This window comes from Pinus tabuliformis, chromosome 3_1 (assembly GCF_031772625.1).
Source record: "Pinus tabuliformis cultivar Carrire ecotype Pingquan chromosome 3_1, CPIR1, whole genome shotgun sequence".
NCBI lineage: Eukaryota > Viridiplantae > Streptophyta > Pinopsida > Pinales > Pinaceae > Pinus > Pinus tabuliformis.
In genome coordinates this window covers 426664335-426688324 of record NC_142301.1, presented here as the reverse complement: position 1 = coordinate 426688324, position 23990 = coordinate 426664335, and the positions used below count along the sequence as shown (strand labels likewise).

The 23990-nt window shown below is 36.8% G+C and overlaps 1 pseudogene across 1 annotated transcript in view; it reads right to left on the bottom strand.

The window, feature by feature from the left end:
* Nucleotides 1-8671: 8671 nt before the first annotated feature.
* LOC149187555 (putative protein phosphatase 2C 6) overlaps nt 8672-23990 on the bottom strand; it is a 182894-nt pseudogene continuing 167575 nt past the window's right edge. The window contains exons 2-4 of the transcript XR_016255577.1: nt 10117-10511; nt 9882-9987; nt 8672-9786 (exon numbers count right to left, since the gene is read on the bottom strand). The product of XR_016255577.1 is annotated as a putative protein phosphatase 2C 6 (transcript). The remainder of the gene's footprint in view (nt 9787-9881; nt 9988-10116; nt 10512-23990) is intronic.

Here is a 23990-nt window from a genome sequence, read left to right as displayed (position 1 = left end):
GACCCTTATTTGGTTTAGGACCATTCCTTTTAGGATACAACTTCTTAGGATTCTTTGAACTTGGTTGCTATTGGGCGGGTAACGCTTTCTTAGAAGAGTTTCCAAGATGAAGAAGACCAAGGTGTAAGAGTTTTTCTTGTTCTCTTATTAAAGAATCACAAAAGGAATCAAAGGAAGGGGACCTGTAGGCTTGTCCTTGAGAAATGAAGGCTTCTCTTGTAGAATGGAAGGCGGTAACAAACACAGAATAGGCTGGTCCCAACTTAGTAAGAATGGAGTAGATAAGGCTACTATCTTCTTTCTTAACCTTAACACCTTCCAAGAGAAGTCTAAGGGTCTTGAACTTGGACAAAAAATCTTCAATGCAAGAAAAATTATTGGGGTCCAATGTAAGCAACTCATTTTCAAGTTGATGGGCTTTAAATTCATTTTTAATTCCAAAAACTTTAGTGATTTGTTTCATTGCTTCTTCAGGAGTATCAAGTTCTGCAATATGGAATCTAAGATCTGGAGAAATAGACATCCCTATCAACCCACGTGATTGATCTTGCCTATTTTCCCATTTAGCTACCTTATCTTCATCTTTCAGTTTTGTTTCTTGGCCTGAGGCTATTCTGTAGAGACATTTACTTCTAAGTAAATCCACAATGTAGGACCACCATTGGAAGTAGTTGGTGTTGTCAAGAATAACTTGGCATGGAATTTCCATTTTAATAGAAACTGAAGCTATAGATGTTGAAACTAAGTGTTCCAATGGAAATATCTCGAAAAATTAGGTTGGTTAAAAGAAAACGGCTCTGAAAACGGCTTCCGGGTGAAGAAGTTATGGTTTTTTGATGAAAATTTGATGAAGATGCCGACGAAGTGCGGGACTGTGCGGAAATGAAAAATCCGTCCCCACAGAAAAGGAGACTTGAACTCAAGACCTCTACTCTCATAAATTAGCTTTGGACCAAGTGAGCTAAACTAAAAGTTAGAGAGAGAGAGAGGGGGGGGGGTTGAAGCTTTGGGTTGCATGCTTGCTTTGACAAGGCTATTTTTCCCTACAAAACAGAAAACATAAAACCCAATTCGGACATACAAAAAATAACGAACCTTGTGGCTCGAAGTTAGATTTAGCCGGAAACTAAATGTTTTCCTCAATGTTTCTGATTTTCCGAGATCACACTAAGGCGCAGTGGAAAAGAGCATACGCATGAGAAAAATCCTTCCTTTTTGTTTCCGATTTGCCCAGATCACACAGAGTCGTGGGGCAAAGAGCATACGCAGAAATGAAAGGTATAGATCCGCTAATAAAAAATAAACCAAAACTGAAATAAACAGAGAGAAAATAATTGTAAACTGCAAAATAAACACTGTATACCTCTAGATCTTAAAAATGATGTAGCTAGGGCTACTGGCAACCTTTTCGCGTGAAACGAAAGGGGTTCCTCACTGGAATAGATGCTCCCAACACAATAGAGCAGTCCTCTAGGCCCGAAAGTAGTCAGAAATAGTAGATCTAGGAAACGACAGTCGGATGCAGTTCTACCGGCTTCAGATTTGGATCACCATCGGACGCGGCCCTCAAATAGCTCTGATGCCATGTAGGAATTTACAGGGTAAATTCCTCAGACAGAACACCAAAGGACACTCCACACACATAGATCACAGATCAATACACCAGTATTTTGACATGGTTAAAACCCTCAAAGAGGGAAACCTTCCACGACCTGAGCCAACGTGCCCACTTCAGGCAATTTATTAATAAATGAATGAAAATTTACATAATCTTTTCTCATGGACGGTTAACCTACAAATGACCCTCCATGCTCTTTAAATAGAGATCATGGACCAATCAGGTGTTAAGCCACGAATCATGTGTCGGTAATACCGAGGAGAGAATGAACCGTCAGATCACTACATATCGTGATCGTCAGATTGTAAGTTACAAAATGTACATAGTAAAGAAAAACACTTTACCTAACTCTATACTAGACCAAGTTATACTTAACTATTTCCTATGTGTCGGAATATCCTAACACTCTCAACCAAAAAGAAACGACGTTAGATTTTTTTTTGGGTAAGAATTTGGCGATAATGTTTTTAGAAAAACTGATCATATAGGTGTTTAAATGGTTTTTTTAATGGTGGAAATGGATCCAAAACCATGAAAAACCACCTGGATACCCAAAATCCTAAAGTTTGACAGCTATAACCCAACTTTCCCAAAAATTTTGCTGGATTTTGACAAAAATCATTACTACTCTAAAAGAAACAGGTTGATTATGGAAAACCAATGAAAATACTTTTTACAAACAAATATATTTATAAAGAAAAGGCAAGTGCACTCACAACCAGAAACCTGAAACAAGAAGATATGTAGTAGATGGCCAAGAACCAAGCACATCAACAACCATTCAAAGCACTCATATTCAGTAGTCATATAAACATCTCTTAAAACTTTCATCATATAAGTCTCCAAAATCTAAATATTTCTTCTAAACCACATTTGAGAATGTTCTTGAGAAAAGAAAATTGTTGGTCAAGGAACTTTACATACCAGAGTGAACCATGAAAGCAATAACACTCACCTCAACTATTCCAATTGTTACATTTATTTTTTTAAAGTTAGCAGAACATTACATATTACATATGTTCACATTGTTCAGCCAAAAAATACTTAGAAACAAAATCCTCTTTCACAACCATTGACTGAACAAAAAAGATTTAGAAACATTGGTGGGAAATTTCCCATTCCAAAACATTGCATGAGATAATTTAATTAGGCCAAAATTACATAAATGAAAAAACATTTATATTAATAAATTTCCATACTATTGTAACCTTTTAGTTGGGTTAACATACATGTTCAATGAAATATTCTAGCAAGATTATGCAATCACATTCCTCAATATATTCACTAAAAAAAGTGGAGGGTAAAACCTAAACCACAAAATTCATGACCTTGCTGATAATGGTATGATGGCTGTGTGTGAGAATACCTAATCCAGATTCCAGACATAAAATATGTATTGTTTAGCAAAAGTGGGCACATATCAATTAAGCTAGTCCAACTCAAATATATATGTTTGATAAGATAGAAATTTTATATCAATTACACAAACGATCAAATCAGGTCAATGGGACCCAAAGGTACATCAAGCTACAATGACCATGTGGGAGCGATTAGGCATCTCCTAGAAGGGTAAATTACAGAGGTGAGTTGGACACCCCGAATTTCTATGTCGTCCATCTCCTTTATGACTGATTAAATATTGTACAAAACAAAATATTGTCAAATAACAGATATATTTACGTTTATTTTGATTCTTGTATGCCAAAGAATATCTGTACAAGTAAAATCCAGGCCCCTGCATGAATTGGTGGAAAACTAGCAGCTGCTTCACTAGTGCGTTGAAGTGACTGAATTTCCAGTCTCAGGCAAAAGAGTTGTTTGAGCAATTCTTGAAGAGTTCCAACTGCGAAGGATTCGAAGAAGAGAATGATCTTTCTTTTTTGCTTTAGGAGTGCCAAATGCGAGAAGATTATACAAAGAAGGAATTAATGATGGCAACCTCAAAAAACTATTTACAATGTTGTCACTTCCACTGCAACACAATGATAGCAAAATAGAAATAAATTGTCCTTGCATTTAGCTGAGGATGAACCCAATCTTAATTGTTTGACTATTAGAGGGATTGCAAAGGTTTCGCTAACTGCAAGTAATCCTCTTAGCTCTCTTACAAGAACAACTAGAACACCAACTGCATATTTTCTAGTTTTTATCTAAGAATCCCTTTGTAGAGGAAAAACTAGTGCAAGATTTGGAGGAAGTGGAGTGGTCACATGGGAGATTTAGCATAGTAGACCATCATGATGGATGTGATTTCTTGGAGAAATATTGACATTTCCTTACTTATGACACACTAAGCATGACCAAGATTTTCTTTGATTTAAAAAGACTAGGTCCTTACTATCATGATAAATCCACAAGCACAAGATTTGAAATACAAAGAAGTCAAGCCAAAATAGAGTTGTGATCTGGGAAAGCTATTGGGATGAAATCCAAGGTGGAGACGAGAAGAGTGACTGGGTGATTGAGAAATAAGTGTTATTAAGAATAAATTGCTTATAAACATAGTAAAGAAACCTTTCATCACTGATCAATAACCAACGAACAAATCACATAGCATATCAATATCTCTCCAGAAACAAAGATTTGAGAAGTTGTTTGGAAGTATCAGACAACATCATAATGTATTAATGATAATCACAAAACCATGAACCAGTTACTTTTCTTAAAATACATTTGTCCATGTACATGGAATATATGACATTTGTCCACAAATTTGTCTCCCGTACAAAAAACTGTAATCATTACATGTTGGGGAAAAATAAAACAGTAACAGGTTATTCTTTAGTGAAAGAACCATGCTATGATAGACCCCAGAAAAATGATAACAACAACCCATTTGCACAAAGGGGATTTATATTGATGGTGATCAATGATTTCTGTTACAGTGGATGGTGATCCTATGTCATATTTGACATATATATATGTGCTTAAAAATTCTCCGGACATTATATCAGTGGACATCTTTTCAATATCTGTAGAGTGATTGATGGTAAAATGTTGAAATTGACAACTCCAATTTATTGCTTCCTTATGAAGAGGTTTTAAATTGTCCTTACAAACCTAATATATGCCTTTCATCTAATTACATCTCAACTCCGAGTTGGTGAAGACTTCAATATCATTGACATCATGTTGTTTTGCCTCTTTTAACCCTTCAACAAGGGCAATGTAATATGCCTCATTGTTTTTCGTCATTCTAGGCACTTCTCTCTTTCCATGAAATAAATGATTTGTTGCCATATTGTAAAAGACGAATTTAATAACTGCTCGACCTGGATTTGGAAAGAAGGACACTTCAATGCATAAACGCCACTTTTGCACCATTTTTTACACTTCAAAAACTTGAAAAACAAGATAACAGTAAATTCATGTTAGAAAAGTAGACAATTATCTATTTCCTAATACTCAACATGTTTTTCAATCATATATAATTAAAAAAAGCAGATAATTTGTGTTCATTTACACTGCAACACTTTCAATACTGGCAACTATTCTACAAAGAACAAATTTAGCAATCACCACTTTATATGAATGAAATGCTCATTATAGGACCCAAATACATCTATGAGTTTTAAAATAAATGATACTGAATTAGGCTTCTCTGGTTTTTGAATGCCATATGAAAACTCTAAAAATATTTATCCTTACCGACTGTCCATACACCAAAAACCACATAACCCTAGACTAGCAGAGCATTGTCTAAGCAAAACATGATTCATGTATATGCCTTATGTGTGACAGAAATTCCATTTGTCATATAACATCACAAGAAATTTATTCAACCACTTTACATGAATGGTTCCTTCACACTACACTTGTTAAAGGTTGAACTTCATCAACAACATTTGGAACAACTTTTCTATTACAATTGGGGGATAGGGTAGGCTTTGAAGCTATCTTTGGGTTGAAGTAATAACACTCCACCACTCTCCTACCAATATTATGGGAAGTTTTATGCTGTGCCTTGTGGATCATTGATGTCTGGGTGTCATGCCTTGTAGAGCATCTTTGAAATTGGCTCTAGCTTTGGCTTTTGCGTTGCAAGCAATTACTGTTGTAATGCCTTATAGAGCATCTTTGAAATTGGCTTTGGCTTTTGGTTGTCATCAATGTGATGTTGCAAGCTATTTTCAAACTCATGTGAAATTTTGATGTTGCAGTGCATGCTGATGGCAATGTCGTGAAAATGCTTGTGTGGAATAAGTCTGATTTAGCTCATATAAGGGAAGTTACTGTGGAAGATGGGAAGAGGGTTGCTGAATCAGAGGGGCTATTCTTCATTGATACCTCTGCTCTGGATAATACAAATGTATTATCTGCATTCCAAATTGTGGTCAAGGAGATTTACACTAATGTGAGCAAGAAAATGTTGAATTCAGATTCCTATAAGTCTCAATATTATGGATATATATGGAGATGGGGATGGAGTCGAACCACCCAAGACAAGGAATTCTTGCTGCTGAGGATTAAAAGAAAAAGCTCCTTTGTTTCTGGGCTCCTTGAACATTATTTGCTTCATATGACCTTTTGTTGATTGAGATCCTTAAGGTTGCCTTAGGCTAATATAATTTTTTTTGTTTATAAGGAAAGTTTCAATATGTTGGATAGTTTTTTTTTTCAATTTTTTGAACAAACTAGTAAGGGTCCCGAACTGGTCTTCTTAGGCTTGAGCCCTAGATGTTGTACAAAGATCATAATAATAGTGATGTATTAAGTAATGCATGCAAAGCAATCTTTTTTAGAATCTTTTAGTCAAATTGATCTTCATTTTGTTTGAAATCATTTACGGAATCTGGATTCTTGGATGGAGGTTAATGGATAGTTTTCAGATGCCCAGATCTATTGTCTGGCTCAATGTTGTAAACATTATTGCTACAGAATTCTAGGAATTCCTTCTCTAATTGTCCTTGAAGCAATTTTATGCATATAGTGAGAAATTTAATGAGAGCTTTTGCCAGATTTTGTTTGGGGGCAATATATTACCAAAATTAACATGCAAAACCCTCACGATTTCATATAAATTGGTGCTGCGGTTTGTAACATGAACTTGACTTCCCAGATCATGCTTGGGAAGTAGGTAATAGATCTCATCCTTTAATGTAATAGAAATTCCATTTTTGAACAATATAGTGGATGATTGTATAGGTTACATAATGTAGAATTGTAACCAATACAGGTGACAACATAAATGAGCTATGTTCAGTTATCACATAAAAGAAAAATTGTTGAACCTCAGTAATTTTGACATATACAAAGATCCTCATTTCTTTCATAAAAATTTATCATTTATCACCCAAAGATAGCTGCAGAGTCTACCCTAGATTGGTGGAGCGCTATTACTCTACCCTTTGTCTCCAATATTATTGCTATCCTTCTATCTGCTAATTTTTCTCATTTGACAACCTCTGTGACAACGTTGTTAAAGAAATGGGTTTGTTTTTCACTGATTACCTTTTGTTAATCTTGACCCTGCTGACTTTCAGTTCCAAAGCATGTAAGAGACCTAATGGTTGTGTTGAGAATCCGAGACCTAATGGCTATGTTGGGAGATTGGCTATTGCTGGAACGGACCAACCATTAGATAAGAGAGAGCAAGACATTTTATCTAGCAAGAATTGTGATAGTTTTGATCATCACTGCAATATGAAAAAGTATGAGAATTGTGGTTCTAGTGATGTCATTGACACCCAGAGCCTTCATTCCACAGCTGCAAGCGAAAGAAGGTAAGAGATGTCTATTGTGCAATTTCTGAATGCTTTCTCGGTATTTTAATGTCTGTGGTAGTATTGGGGGCTTATTTGGTTTTGAAAGCAAGAGAATTCGAATTTTTGCAATAGAAAAGGTGGCTGGAGGGACTGCCACAGGTAAAATCTATGGCGGCAAAAGGAATGATATATTTTGTATAAGTATAGATGTTTTATTTTTTGTAGATTGTTAATTAGTATACATCTTGTAGTACTAATTCATGGAATTTTCCATTACATGTTTTTAATTTTTGCATAAAAACTTTGAAATGTGGGAGATGCTTCACCAAATAATGGTGATTAGCTAATAAAATGCCCAATTGACTGAAAGCAGTTTACAAAACTATCCCCGCTTTTCACAGGATGCATATGTATACTACTACACAATTTTAGAAATATATTTTTGAGAAAATTGGCAACTGTTTCGGAAAGGTTTGTTTATGTAGAAGTCTGGTTTTTCACTGCAAACTCCTCAGTGTATTAGTTTTACATCCAGAATAACTTGAACAATAAAGCCATGGCTAAGGGGTATTTCTTCCATCAAAATCACCCAATGCTTTCACCCAACCTCATCCACAAAAAGTCTAGGGCCTGATGAAATTAGAAAATAGTTAGTTGGCAATAATGCTGAATAAGAATTGCTTGATTTATGTAGGATAAACCCTACTTCAACAAAATTGAATTGGCTCTGTTCGAGATGACTGTTTTTGCTTCTTTTTTCTTCTCTTGGTTCTTTGATGTTAATTATTATGTCCCTCTTGAATCCCATCATTTTCTCTAAGTAGCCTATAGGTTGAACATATCCTACATAATATTTGAAGTCTTCCTCACTCTGATAGATAAGAACACTTTTCATTCATCTTCATTTTCCAACTTTTATAATTGGAGACTACTGGAATCCTGTTTGTTTCTTGTGGGCCTTTATGGTAATAACAGGTAAAGGATTCTTTCTGGTTGTTTTCTGAAAGTGATGAGATTATTGTTACCCTTCTTCAATAAAAGCAATAAATGCAATATAAACAGATGTATGCGCTGGCTCGCAAGCTGCCAGCAATGGCCTAGGATTATAGTGGCAGTCGTTGGCTTTGAACCTGGGCCTCACCCAAGTAATCCCAACGAGCTACCGATTCCCCTAGATTTAAAAAAATATAAATAGATGTATGGAAATCATAGAAGAAACAATTTATCTTAAAACTAAATTCAAGTAACACAAACAATTTGTCAAATAGAGTTGTTCCTTCAGAACAGAGGAACTTTTTAGAAAAAAATATCTTTAAGATATTTGTATCCAAAATGCTTCACATGAGTAGATAACTGGCAAAGCCTGTAAAAAAATACACATATATTGTATTTCATTGAATGTGTAAATACACTTCAGATAATCTCATCCCTAATATATCATGCAGCTTCATTAAAATCATTATGGAGTTTTGTCATGGCCTTTCAAAGGTCCAGTCCTCCAAAGACCCATTCTCCTGATTAAGAGCTGAAGTGAATTAGACGAGATAAAATATATGTCCATCAGCATGTTTGTTACAAAGAAGTAACCTTACATTTTAGGGTCATTTTCATGACTTTTAAGTCAATATTAGTCTACAAAATGAAACTTCAAGGTGACAATTTATCTCCCGCTTGGGCAGATTTGCATTACATGGTTTCAGTATCTGGAACGACACCACTGAATTGAAGCAAAGAACATATCCACAAGAATCTGTTGTCCATACCTGAAAATTGTCAATATTTTGTCCAAGATTCTGGAAGGACAAAATCTTTCCAATGTTGCACCCATCATCCTATATTGGTCAACTTTGCGGTCAATTGTCCAGGGATAAAAGGGCCAAGGAAAATGATATATTACAACAATTGTTTAAAGACCTTTGAACATTGGTTATCAAGAACTGGTCTCCTGTCTAGTGAATTTCCCATTAGGCAAAAGAACAGGATGCTTCCTACTTTCCAGTATTTACCCATCCCAAAAAAAATATAAAAATCAATGAAAGCAATCACCTTGGGATATCAACAACTCTAATGGTACAATTTTCCTTGGAGGAACATCAATGCAGCGTGAGTAACTTTAAGCTTCATGGTTTCAGCTTCTCCATGCCCACCTCCTTTTTTCCTTCAAGTCCACAACCAAAATTGTTATATTATCAGAGCTGCCACACTGAATAGCAAGCTTGCAGAGATGATTAGCAGTTGACTGTGTTGCAGGGTCCATTGACTGATCCATTGATTTTAAAGATGAAACTGGATTCTTATTATGCCAATGAGCGATGCGCCTTCGAGCAATATCACACGCCTCCTCATTTGATATAACGTCCCATAATCCATCACTGGCCAGTATCAGACATTCATCTTCTTTTACTCGTTCAGTGAATGTAATATCAGGGTCAGGAATAATAGATGGCTTCAAATAGCGATCACCTGCAAGTATTAGAAATGATAATAGATATATCAAGTACCAGGAAAGCACCAAAGCACACATATGTACTTGTTATCTTGCCACAAACATATCATACCAATGGCCCTTGACATTGCCAGCACTCCTAAAACACGATATCCATTCCAACAAATAACCTTGCCCCCTGCTGCCTCAATCCTTGCCATCTCGTCTGCTCTCTAGGGCTGCAATCACAAAAATATTGGGTTAGATCCCCAAATCAGAGAGCATATATGTGTTGATGCAAGGAAATGTTTGACAAAATGATAAACTATGGTCAATAACAACGTTACTCCAAAGAAAACAAGGCATACTTTGTGATCATCTGAAAGTGGAATGGCCTTCCCTCCACGGCATAAAACAGCTCTTGAATCTCCACAATTAGCAATGATAACCTGACATGACCCCACAATAGCAATAACAACAGTAGTTCCCATAGTTTCAGGGGCAATGGGCTCTGAACAACATTCCATGTGGTTTCCCTCCCCTGAGTCATCTCTTCTGTTAGGCTCCTATCCAACTTCAACATCCACTTTATTGAAGCAACTAACTAAAGCCCTTTCCGAGAGTCTCTTCCAATTACTATTACTACCATCGATGCCAGATCCCTCGCCACTCATTACTGCGTCTAACTCCTCGACCAGTGCCTGATGGAGGTGGTCTTTGCAGAAATTGGAAGCTTGTAGATATTCCTTCTCAACTTTAATCTCTTGAAAACAAAATAACGAATACAAAACTAAAAACTCATATATAAGGATTTGAGAGGCTTGCAAAATGTTAAATACTTTTAAAACTCGAATTCAATTAACTACCATGAATTGCGTTAGGAAGGAAGCTAACCTGGGCACCTCCATGTCCATCATAGACTCCAAAGAAATGTAGTGGAGAACTTTCATTAGATTTTTGTGACCACTGGTAGTGCAATCCCCAACAAAAACTTTTCCAGAATGTTATGGTTACTTGGTGAGCTGCAGGGGATGCCGAGTCGAATTGGTGAGGGAGCAGCCCACGGGTTTTTGGAGTAATTCAAATTCCATGGTGAATTAACTTCCCGTGCAACACGCGATGGAAATTGGAATGTAGGTCATCAACCTATCAGTCGTCGACATTAATGCGAAGGGTGGCGGAGCTGGGCGGAGCTCGCGAAGGGTGGTAGAGGACAGAGAAATTTCTGGCGGCTAGAGTCGGAGGTTTTTCTGGGTGGCGACGGAAACCGGGCCATTTCTCCGCCTCGGTAGACTACTCCATGGAATAATCAGAGGGGGAAAGCTTCACAGTATAATGGCTAACCATCAAAAACACAAGTAATCAAAATCATATTCTAATCGTCCATATAACCTCCTCAAACGCACAGAAAAAAATAACAAATGTGTTTATCTTTGGGCGATGGAATGTTTGTGATGTGAAACTTATCTCAGAGAGAAATGTAAGAATTAATGTAAAACATATGTATTTGGCTGTCATGTACACTCAAAATATACCCAACCATATTTCAATTAAAACTAGTAACATTCAAAAATATATTTTTCTTTCAAAATGATAATTTAAAATTTCAGCAAAATATATTTTATATGTTTATGGACGGTCACAATAATTGATGATATTTTTTTCATGCAAAAAGGAATTTATATTAAACATATATAATAATTTATATAATAATGTATATTATATATATAATATAATATATATATATATATATATATATATATATATATATATATATATATATATATATATATATATATATAGATAGATAGATAGATATATAGATATATATTATGAAAATATGATCTATGAAATTTAAAGAGTAAGAGTATTGATATAGGATGTCATATGATGAGTGTATAAATGAGACGAATAGTGATGTAATAATTACATTGATGTAGATTAAATTGGCATGAATATTTTATTAAATTTGGAAAAATTTTATTACAAGGACATCACTAAAATCGAGTGTTTTTTTGTTATTGTGAAATTCTAGATCCAATATTTAATTCCAAAAATAATGAAAATTGATAATAGGGTTTATTATTAAGGCATTTTTTAATGTCATTAGTTCAAATTCTTTGTAGGTTACATGATGGGCCACATTGGTATGCTTGGAGGCTATAGTGGGAGTGGTTAGAATCAACCCCATGTCATGTGAGTACGAGCTCTTTCTAGTTGTTGATTATAATAGTTCATATAAAAAAAATAAGTTGAAAGGGTAATAGAAAGTAGATAATCATTGAAAGCATAAAGATTATTAGCATAGGCAACAGGTAGGTGGTTGGAGTATTACATGTCTTCTATAAAGAAAAAAAATGGTGAGCATACTATCAAAGTTATCTCAGTAGAATAACTAGATATGAAGGAAGTGATTCATCTACGATCATATGATATCGTTTGAAGGCCCTGTCCCTGGCCCTTGAGCCAAAGAAGAATTATCCAAGTCGTCATGCCCTTGATTTCATCCCTTTAATAATGTCAAGGCCCTAAGATCCATCCAAAATGGAAAATTCCTTCTAATACTGGTCAAATTCCTAATGAGATTCCAAAGCTACCCTACACAGGTCATTTGTGATGGTTTAAGAACTCTTCCAGGGTCATCAAGCCCAAGAAGCATCACTTAGAAAGTGATATGACAGGGGTCATGCGATATGGCTTCAGGCCTTGTGCTTGGCCTTCGAGCCTGATGAGCATTATTCAAGACCTCAAACCCTCTATTTCAACTACCAACCAATGTGAACGTTATGAAATAGGTCTATTATGGGTAAATTACTATCAAGGATATCTCAGTAGCATGCCTATATAAACTAGGTGTTGCAAATAGGGTTATGTGTGGCGATTTGAGGTCTCATACATAGCCCTTGATACTAAAGAGCATTACTCAAGGTCTGAACTCTTGATTTCACTCCCTTGCTAAATTGAAGACCCAAAGGCTAGTTAATCATGGGAAATTCCTAGTAATGATGATCACATTCCTAGGAAGAGTCTAAAACTTCCATAGATAGTCCATGAGTGGTCGTATAGGATCTAGTTTTTGATCTTCAAGTTGGAGAACTATTATTTAAGGTCACATGCCCTTGATTTAATCCCAAAATAATATCAAGGCATCAATGTGCATCTTCAATATACAATACCTTCTAAGGGTGCTTAGATATTTTCAACTACAGCTCAAATATCACTATCGATATGATGTGTGGCAATATGAGGCCTTGGTCATGCTCATTAGGATGGAGAACCTTTCTTTTGGTATCGAGTCACTTATTTCATTCCTTAGCCATTATCAAGGCCAAGATATTGGTCAATTGTGCACAATGCCCACTCACTCTGATGATGTTCCTTGTAACAACCCGTGGTTGATTTCCCGTGTAAATAAAATGGACACATATTCCAAGTTGAATGGGAGGAAAAAATTATAGTGGAAATCACTAGTGGATTATTAATGGCTATGGAAATTGGCAAAGCAAAAGAGGCAATAATTCACATTTAATTATGAAAATAAAGGAAAATAGGAGAAAAATAAGGTGAAGAGAAACAAATTTGCATGCAAGGGAAATTAGAGGAAAAATGAAGGAAAATGAAGTAAAAGGAGAAATAAATGATACAAATGCATTAGAGAATCAACTGATAGCCTTTTTTAAAGTTTTGAGTTGAGATCTCCATTCATTCTCTCTCATACACTCTTACATATGTAGAGAATTCTTGGAGCATACTTGGAACACTCTAGATTCACTTGGATATGGAGAAAGAAAGAAAAGGAAATCAAGGGAGCACAATAGGACAATTGGATCAAAAAATACAACAAGGATGCGTTGCAGGTAACAAGTTGCATGTGTGATTTCCTTGTTGATTTTTGGATGAATGGTATATGTGTGTGCTTCCATAGTTATGTGTTATCATTGCATGGATGTTTGTCTGAAGTGACAATGGTTTCAACCTTGCCTTTCCATTTTCTGCATATGCATGGTGTTGTGGGTTTCCCACTTGTTTTTATGATTGGTTCTCAGGTTACCTATGGTTTTGGGTTGGAACAAATGCTCTGGATCCTGTTGAAGCCTCGAAAATTGCTGCAACAACATTGGGGATAACCACCCAGTCCGGACCTTAGTACAGCTCCTTTTCCGTTTGGAATAGTGGCTCCCACTGGGGATAATGAGACCAGTTTCCCAAAAGTGGATAAACGGGATGAATGGATGATTTATAAACTAGACTAATGGTGATCGAATAACTAAAACTATTAACAAGAATACATAAACTATGATCTATCCCGGGAACTTATTGAGCTTTAAAGTGCAGCGCTTGATGATCTATGTCTATAAACAGGCATATAGATGACTCTATTTAACGGACATAGACATTATTTCATTCATGATTACTATCCTTAAATAGTTAAGCAAAGCGATTGAAGTGATATTACCACACTTATCATTTATATCATTGACATATACATGATTAAAAAGAAAGGCACATCATAAAACATCCAATAGTGGAATGAATATAGATCTGCTGTTACAGCGCATGCATATAATCAATAATAGCAAGAATAATCACATAACAATTCATATGAAAGGAATGAATTCAGACATAGATAGAAATACCATATGAGCTGCTTGACACTCCCAATATCAATCGCTACTTGTAATTCTTCCTTCAACGCAGAAACATTCTCAACAAAGACATTAGTGCACAATTGCATAAAACGTTTCCTTGTTGAATTAAGAACAACTGGTCCAGTTTCATAAAAGAATATTGACTGAAGCACAATAGTGCAAACTTCAGTCTTTAAGTCTGGTACAAAAATTTACGACCTTTTCCAAAACAATGAAAGGGTCTATAAATACTTAACTAATCTACCTATCTATAAAACAGAAATCCTATTAAATTGGTATCAATCAATCTTGATATGATTTTCTTCAGCGATCTGGCAGTCGGTGGCATGATTCATCAGGTAGGCTGCTTGCCTTTATATCTGAGCTGACTTATCGCAAGCATTGGCTCTACTTCAGGAGGTTTGTTGAGGTGCGAGCTGAGCTGGGCGGCATAGGTGGCATCCTGAATATCGGGAATCATATACCCAATTGCATCTATTAGGCATTTGAGGGCGGCTCTTTGTGTATGCGGCTTTACCAGGAAGAACCAATATGCGTCCCAGGTTAAACTGTTAATCCCAGTGATTAACCTCCCCTTTTCCTCTAAATCAGGATAACATGATTGCTCCAATGTGTTCGTTGTTGTCAACTTCCCTGGTGTACATTGGGAAATCATATTTGATAAGTAGAGAGTGTTGTTAACTAGTTCAACTAGATTGCTGGAAGTTGATTTACATCTTGAAGTTGCCCTCTCTGCTTTCATCATCTGGGACTGCCATTCTGTGAAGAGTATATCTTTATGCATTTCTAGGATCCTGGGCAAATTTGCCTCTTTCCATTGATCAGAATCTTGCCAGTCAAGAAATGCAGCTATGGTTTCTTCGGCTTGATCCAATTCATTTCTGGCCTTCTCTACCTGCTGATTTATGGATGTCGTTAATTCACACAGTGGCTCTGCCTGGGCGATTTGTTGACACAGAAGCTTAATTTGGGATATTAATGCAGTGTTTATTTGTAATGCTTCTGCTCTGAATTCAGCCACTTGTGGAACGCCCTTTATTTTTTCGAGCTGCGATGACAATTGAGCAATTTGATCATCCTTTGTTTTCATCATTTGCTCATTTGCTGCCTTTAATTGTGCCAATGCCACTGATAATTCCTTATGTTTCTGGATCGCGCTTTGGTCGATCCTTTGCTTTTCTGCCTGCAATTGTTGAGTTAGTTGACTGTTCACTTGTTGTTGTGTCAAAAATTGTTGCTCTGCCTACTCTGCCTTCTTCTTTGTCTCAGCTAACTCTGCCTGTAATGAGAAAATCTCTTGATCCTTGGTTTTCAGTAGAAGACTTACCTCCGATGCCTTATCAATTGTCGCTGCCGAATAGGCTCCCGCATACTGCGACAGTTTTGTTAGGTCATCAGAGGGGTCAAATTCCTCCTTCCAAACCACATTGCCCGTAACAGTTTGCTCTGGGAAAAGGGAAGGTTGATCAGTCCTTCTTCTTTTCCTTTGTCGTTTCACCACTGCTTTATGCCTCGGGCTGTAGAAAACATCTAGGGGAGGAATATCTTCTACCTGGAGAATGATTTGGTCGGAGGGGTCCTTTGGTATTATCTCAACGTCTTTAGAAATGGGTGGGCTGCTGCTTCCAGTCAGAACCTGTGATGAAGTGATTTCCGGTGTGTCCGTTGTCTTGGAAGTGTCTGTATCTTTTGAACATTCCAACCCACTGATGATGGAATCAAATTGTTTCCATTCCTGGAGAAATTTAGGGTCAATACGAGTATCTATATTGACATCAATGGTGGTTTGTTTTTGCTTTTCGGCTTGGGACTCCTTCCGCACTTTTTCCTGTTCTCTCTTCTGTTGTTCCTCTTGTTCTTTCTTTTGCCTTTCCTCATGCTCTTTCTTCTGCTTTTCTTCTTTTTCTTTTCTCTGCCTTTCTTCTTGTTCTCTCCTCTGCTTTTCTTTTTGTACTCTCCTCTGATTTTCTTCTTGTTCTCTCCTTTGCTTTTCCTCCTGTTCCTTCTTATGATCCTTTGTTATAACCGGAGGTTCCTTTGACTGTTGCCGATCAGGCTCGCTTGATGATGTCGCTGGGGTTGCTGCTAGTAAATCTAGAGGCAGAGTTTGCAACCTTTGTTCTCTAAGTTTATTAAATTCAGTCAACCCTTCATCATTATATTTCGCCTTGGCGAATGCTTTAACCTGATTTATTGTCTCAGCTGAAGAGAACAAGTCATCAAACATATCTTCTTATGGTCAAATCTTGTCAATTTGGCCTGTTCTAGTGCATTATAGGCAACTTTATTTGGATCAAACTGCCTATTTGGGAGAGTCGCCAGAGTTAAGGATTGGATCTTTGTGGCTTCCTTTTCTGCATGTTTGAGATCATGCAGAGTATAGACACCACACCTCAAGGGAAAAGAGGGCCAGCCCTTCTTCTTTTCCTTCTTGAGAGTCTGTGTAACACTCTCAACCATAATCTGGTAAGCGATTTCCCTTGCCAGCAGTTTATCAGGTATGTATAAAGGGAGGACATGGGGGTCGGCTTGGCTACCGAAAACTCTTATGTAGGTAAATATCTCCTCTCCAAACCATCTACCTATTGCGGTTAAATCAAATCCGGCTTGATAAAAAATCTTGGGAGCAGGTTTATCGAAAATGGAATAATAAATAGGCAACATAAAGCCATTACAGACTTGGTATAGATGATGTTTATCAGAAGATTTCCACAATTTCTGATGATATATATGAATAGGTGTGGGGTCTTGTGCAGTCCACCTCCAGCCGAGTACGGGGAATTCCGAGTTAAAACACAGGGTATCTAGAATATAGGCACTGTAGTAGAATGGGGGAATTACCCTTTCAGAAATATGGGTCTTGCTTCTAAACTCAAGCACAGTTGTTGCTAATTTGTCTGAGAGGATAGTGGCCCAATCCATAATTACACTGTTGCATGCTGCTTCCATTAGGGGAACCATTTCTATGGTAAAATTAGCAGAGTCATGCAATCCCCATAATCTACACATCATTATTCCAGCATAGCAATAAGGAGAAGCCAGAAAATCAACCGAGTACTTACCGAAAGATTCATGTTTGTGCTTTTCCGGATTTTGTCTCCAATCCCGGATGGGTTCGGATTCAACTTCATTTTCGTTTGCGAATTTCTCCAGGAACGCCTTATTATATATCTTCGCTGGCTCGGGAAAATGATACATTTGCCTTAGATGATCCGCCCTGAATGACTCGAAAATTCTCCCGTCTCTGGTGCTGAAGGTTCTATCTAGGATTGGGATTTCTTCAATCGCCCACCGCACTACGTCTGTGTATGGGAGAATTTTCTCCCTAGCTGCTATCCGGTGAAGGAAGGAGTCAGCTAAGTCCTTGAGAGTACCCTCAGACTTCCGAGTTAAATCCACAGTAGCTTCTACTGTTGTCACTGCTGGTTTTTCGGCTTCAATCAGGTTGTAGGTACCTTGCCAAGTAACTCTGACGAGACCCAAACATGTAGTATCAAATATCAATCCCTTCTTTTTGTCCACGATGGCTTGTCCTGTAGCTGGTGTAGCGGAAGCGCCTGTGGTCTTCTTGGATTTCTTCCCCATTTTGCTTGCGCTTTCTCCTTTGGATGAATTCTGCACAGAGGCGAAAATAAATGTAACACAGAGATATGCCAATGAAAATCCAATATGGGAAAGATATATTGATCAAAGTGTGCTGAGAGATTAACTCTTAAAAATGGCCGCGGATACAATCCATGGGAAGATATTACAATTACATTAAATGGCTGTTTAAAACCCGCCACCCCTTAAATGCTCATTATACCATTATTTGGCCGAATGACCTGTTTAAGCGTGCTATGGATGTTTTGGCGGTTGGGCGCAGGTGCATCATTGCTTAGCAGATTAAGCTTTAAATATGATTTGATCATAATATCCCTCCAATTAACGACTTTTTTGAAATCCGCGCTATATCATAATCGGGCGTCGGGAACACTTAAATCCTTATGTTGACAATTTTGAAACCCCAATCGTCGATAGCGATATCACATCGCATCGGGAGAATTGGTATTATATAAACATATGGATAGCATACCACCGATCGCCGATAGCGAAATCGCATTGCATCGGGGTGAATGGGCATAACAATGTGCATAGATAGTGTTTTGCCGATTGCCGATTGCGATATCGCATCGCATCGGGGGTATGACCTGGGCGCCTTATTATTGTGCATAGGATATTGCCGATTGCCGATTCCGATATCCCATCGCATCGGGGTGAAAGGCTTGGGGTGCTCTAAGACTGCGTATAGAGTATCGCCGATAGCTGATAGCGATATCGCATCGGCGGGAACCCATATGTCACTTATTTGTGTTTTCTATGTCATTGCGATATGCGATCTTGCGACCGCTTTCTCGCAATGATAAAAGATTGTTTTATTTGATCAAAAATGGGTTTTTCAAAAGGTTTTATATAATGTCTTCATTTGGTTTGCGGACCTTTTTCAAATAATGCAATATTGATACCAATTAACTTCTAAAGGGACCCATTTCATATGATAATTTTGTAAATATAAATGATAGGAAATGGGGGGTTGTTGTAGGGCACAACAATTGGCGATTCGCTGGAAGAACCAGTTATCTCTGAAAAGCATAGAAATACTTAAACTTTTGCAAAATAGAGTTTTAATCAAAGGGGAAAATTCTAATATAACTAGGTATGTATGCATTCCAAGTAAAATGAATCTATTTTTGCTAATTTCCTCTCTTTTTTTTTAAGAAAATAGATACATTCTAAGTTTTAAATAGGCCTCTATTGGTTTATAATTATAAAACAGAAAACTTTTCCAAATCAGCTTTTATAGTGAACTCTTCTGTCATAGGTAGAGCCTCTGCTGCCAGCAAACGTTTATAGTTTTGACAAGGATACCTTTTAACCATGCTATTGTCCATTGTTCCATCCAATTAAGAGTGTGATTAACAGAATGAATTCAAAACATGTTTTCATATTTTGTATTTCATTTCCTTTTTCTGTTATTGATAAGATAAAAAGCCATTGTCCTGGTTTGGTGGCCAGCTATTGACAATGCCATTCACTGGTAGTAATCTAACCGAACAAGCTGGCTCATGATGAGACCCCTTGTCTTATAATTTTAAGCCATTACCCTATTTTGGTATGCAGTATTGGTAATGTCGGTTAAACTATGTCCCTATGAACATGGTAAGCAGGCTTGTAATAAGACCCCTTATCTTTAATATCAGATATTTTAGAATTACACTCTGAGTAATCATAAACTTTAGTGAATGGGATGAACAATCTTCTCCTTAAGAGTAAATGGATGACAGGGTAAGAGTTGAAGATGCTGAAATTGGATTAGCTTCTATCTTGATATTGATAACCTTTTGAGACCAATTTGAAAACAGAAAATGATTTACAATACTTTTTAAACTTTGAGAGGAGTTCACAAAACTTGAAATATGGTTTCAGAATACAATGATACCTAATTTCCTAGAAATTATCCTTTTTGGTTAAGAGTTCTATTATTTTAAAAGCAAATATCACACTACTTCTGTAGATCAAATTTTCAAACACAGCAAAGGTCAATAGAAGATACCTTACAACATTATTTTCCAAACAGAATCCTACAAACTACAAAAATCTATCAAACTAAAAGGAGAAGGGGTTACCTCCTCAATTAAAGAATTTCTTCAAGATAAGGCCATTAACAGGGAGAGAATCTCTCAACCCTGATAAGTCTTGCAACATAAAGGTTGAGTGGCCTATCTTTTCACAAATTTGAAATGGTCCAAGCCACATCTTCTGGAACTTGGTGTGTTTTCCCTTGTCCTCATGGGCTTTGTCCCATTTCAGAACTAAATCACCGAATTGAAATTGTTTTGAACCGGATGAGACTGAATCAAAAGCTGCCTTGATAATTTGCTGATGTTTGGCATGAATAACCTTGGCTTTTTCTCTTTCCTCTTCTAATTTTAGAATTTGATCATGTCTAAGCTGAATAGAAGAAGAAGGAGTTTCCTCAATGTACTGTACTAGGGCTAAAGAAGGAAGAACAAGATTTGTGGGTAGTACTGCTTCTTTTCCATGCACAAGGTTGAATGGGGAAGATCCTATAGAAGCTTTCTGTGTTATCCTATCAGCCCATAACGCAAACATTAAGGATTTATGCCAGTTCTTATGATTCTGTTCGATAGTTCGCTTAATGATTTTGATCAGATTCTTATTAGTAGACTCTGCTAAACCATTACCCTGGGGATAGTAATTAGCAGAATATTTCAATTTAAATCCTCTTTTAATAGCGAAATCAAACATAGCATTACCTGAGAAATAAGATGCATTATCAAAAACAAGAGCATTTGAGACACCAAACCTGGTAATGATGAATTGATCTATGAACTCAATGATTGCTTCAGAATTTGCTGTCTTCAAAGGAATTGCCTCCACCCACTTAGTAAAATAATCGGTAGCAGTAAGGATATACTTATGCTGTTTGGAAGATGGTGGAGTAATTTCCCCTATGATGTCCAATCCCCATTGCTAAAATGGTTGTTCAATGTTGACTGGTTGCAGAGGGAAAGCTAATTTACGTTGTCTTCCACTAGAAGTTTTACAATTGAGGCATTTCCTTACATATTCGTGGGCATCGCTAAATAGAGTAGGCCAATAATATCCAGCATGAATAATTTTGTTAGCTGTTGTATCAGCTCCAAAATGTCCTCCTGCTGGTCCATCTAACTCCTGCAAAACCTTTTGTGCTTCAGGTTTCTCAAGGCATCTTAATGAGATAGAATCATAATTCTGCCTAAAAAGCACATCATCAATAATTGTAAAATTCTTTGCTTTTAACCTAATAGCCCTTTTGTTTTTGTAAGACAGGTTTAGAGGTGCATAACCATTCTTTAAATAAAAGATTAAATCTGCATATTGAGATTCAGAATCAGTGACACTTATCTGGTTGATTTCTTCAGTTTGATCTGTATCACTTGATTCTGGAATGTTGGATGCTCCTGCCAATATCCTGCAAAAACCTTGGCCCCTAACAATCTTTGCTGGCCTAATTTGTAAGTCATACTCTTGAAGCGCTGTGACCTAATTTGCCCTTTTTTCACCCAGTTCTTTTTGGATTAATAGTTTCCTAACTGCAGGGAAAGGAACTATAACTTTTGTGTGGGTTTTCAAAAGGAAGGATCTATAATGCTTGACTGCTTTAAATACAACAAACACTTGTTTTTCTACATCGGAGTAATTCAATTCAGCACCCTGAAGATTTGAGCTAAAAAATGAAATGGGTGCTTCCAGATTGTGATCATTTAGTTGCGTGAGTACTGCAGCATAGGACAAGTTGGATGCGATGGTATACAATGTAAAATGATTAGAAAAATTTGGAGTATTTAAGGCTGGGGCATTGATTATTGATTGCTTGATTAAATCAAAAGCTTCTTTTTCTGCTGATCCCCACTTAAAGACTGAATTTTTCTTAATCATTGTTTGAAGTGGCAAAATAATTTGAGAAAAATCTAGAACAAATCCTTTAACAAAATTGATTTGGCCTGAAAATGACTGCATCGATTTTTTATTGTGTGGGAAAGGGATTTCAGAGATTTCTTTGATCCGATCCAGATCAATATAAATGCCATCTTTAGACACAATAAAGCCTAAGAGCTTTCCTTGGTTAAGAGCGAAGAAAGACTTTTTAGGGTTAAGGGAAATACCATATCTTTTGCAACGTTGAAAATTTTGATTTAGATCATGCAAATGATTATACCTGTCCTTAGAGAATACAGTAATATCGTCTAGATAGACGACTACTGTTCTATTAATCAACCCTCTAAAAGCTATATCCATAGCTCTTTGGAATGTCGCTCCTGCATTTATAAGTCCGAAAGGCATTTTCTGATATGCATATGTTCCCCATTTTGTTATGAATGTAGTTTTAAGCTGGTCATCAGGATGAACCAGGACTTGGTTATATCCTGAGAAACCATCTAGAAAGGACATCAATTCAGAGCCTGCTACTGATTGAAGTATTTGCTCCATAGTAGGTAATGGGAAATTGTCTTTCAAGCTCGCTTTGTTCAAATTTCTGAAATCAATACAGATCCGAATGTCGCCATTTTTCTTTCTGACTGGCACCATATTAGAGACCCAGTTTGAGTGTCGGACAGGAAAAATAATCTTGGCTTTCAAGAGTTTGTTAAGTTCCGATTTTATCTGGCTCTCTAAGTTTGGATGTATTTTTCTTAACTTCTGCTGAATGGGTTTCTGATCGGGAAGCATTGGAATGGTATGCTGGATAATAGATGTATCATATGTCTTCAAATCATCATATTTCCAAGCAAAAACCTGTTTATTTTTCCTTAACAGTTTAATGAATGCCTCTTTCTCTTCAAAGGAAAGTCCTAATCCTAAATTAATATTTTGAGGAGCTTGCTCAGTACCTAGATTTATCAATTCAAACCTTAGGGTAGAGCTTTGGAGCTTTGCATTAGTCACAGGTTTAAACTTGTCTTTAATATCATAGAGATCCTCCAGCTTTACCACAGGCTTAGGAATTGCATTTTCCTGAGGTGTTTCTCTCATTTGGGAGTCATGCTCATCTTCCTCAATGATTTGATTATCATAGGACTTTTCAGAAGTTAAGAATTGTAAAATATCCTCATCATGGTTGAATACTCTCCAATTAGTGACATTGTCAGGAATTGAAGGCCTAAAAAGCAATTCTACGGAAAATCTATCTGGGCTGTAGTCTTCAGAAGGTAGGAGCTTGGAAGCTACATTAGCTAGGAGATCGGCTACCGAGTTTTGAGACCTGGGAATGGAGGAAATGTTGCATGCGGAAAAGTGCGAGGTAAGTTCTTGTACTAGCGATTGATAATGCTTGAGGTGATTTGAAAGACAATGAATTGCATTTCTCACCTGTTTAACAATAATTTCAGAATCGCCAAATACTTTTAGATATTGCACTTTAAGGCCGATTGCTTTATATAGTCCCTGGACTAAGGCTTCATATTCAGCTGTATTGTTAGTGCATTCAAATTCTAGCCTACACGACAGCATTGTCTTTTCCCCTTGTGGGCTAATTAAAATACATCCTGCTCCTGAGCCCTCACTAGATTTAGACCCATCGAAATATAATGACCAAAATAAAGAAGTATTAACAATTGTATTTACAGTTTTCTCAGTATCGTTGAAACATCTAGACTTATCTGTTTGTGAAAAATTCTCAATCTGAGATGTAAAATGATTGACTGAGAAAGGGGATGGTTGGGCAACAAAGTTGCCAAAGAATGACTCTGATGAATAATTCCCCAAAATGTTGTTGTTGAACGCTACAGGTTGGTTTTCTTGCTCAAATTCAGTAACTGTATGGGTCATATGTTTCTCTCGATCGATCCTTATTTGATTTGGCTTTCCCTTATAGGGAAGCCACATATGTGACCAATCAGTGGAAATATACCCATGCAATTTTTCAGACCAATCCCTACTCAAAATTAAACCGTAAAATTCAGGTATATCGGCTATTAGGATGTCAATCCTTTGTACTACTCAGGGATCTGCAGACAACCTGATAGTTACGGAATTAATCTCTCCCACAA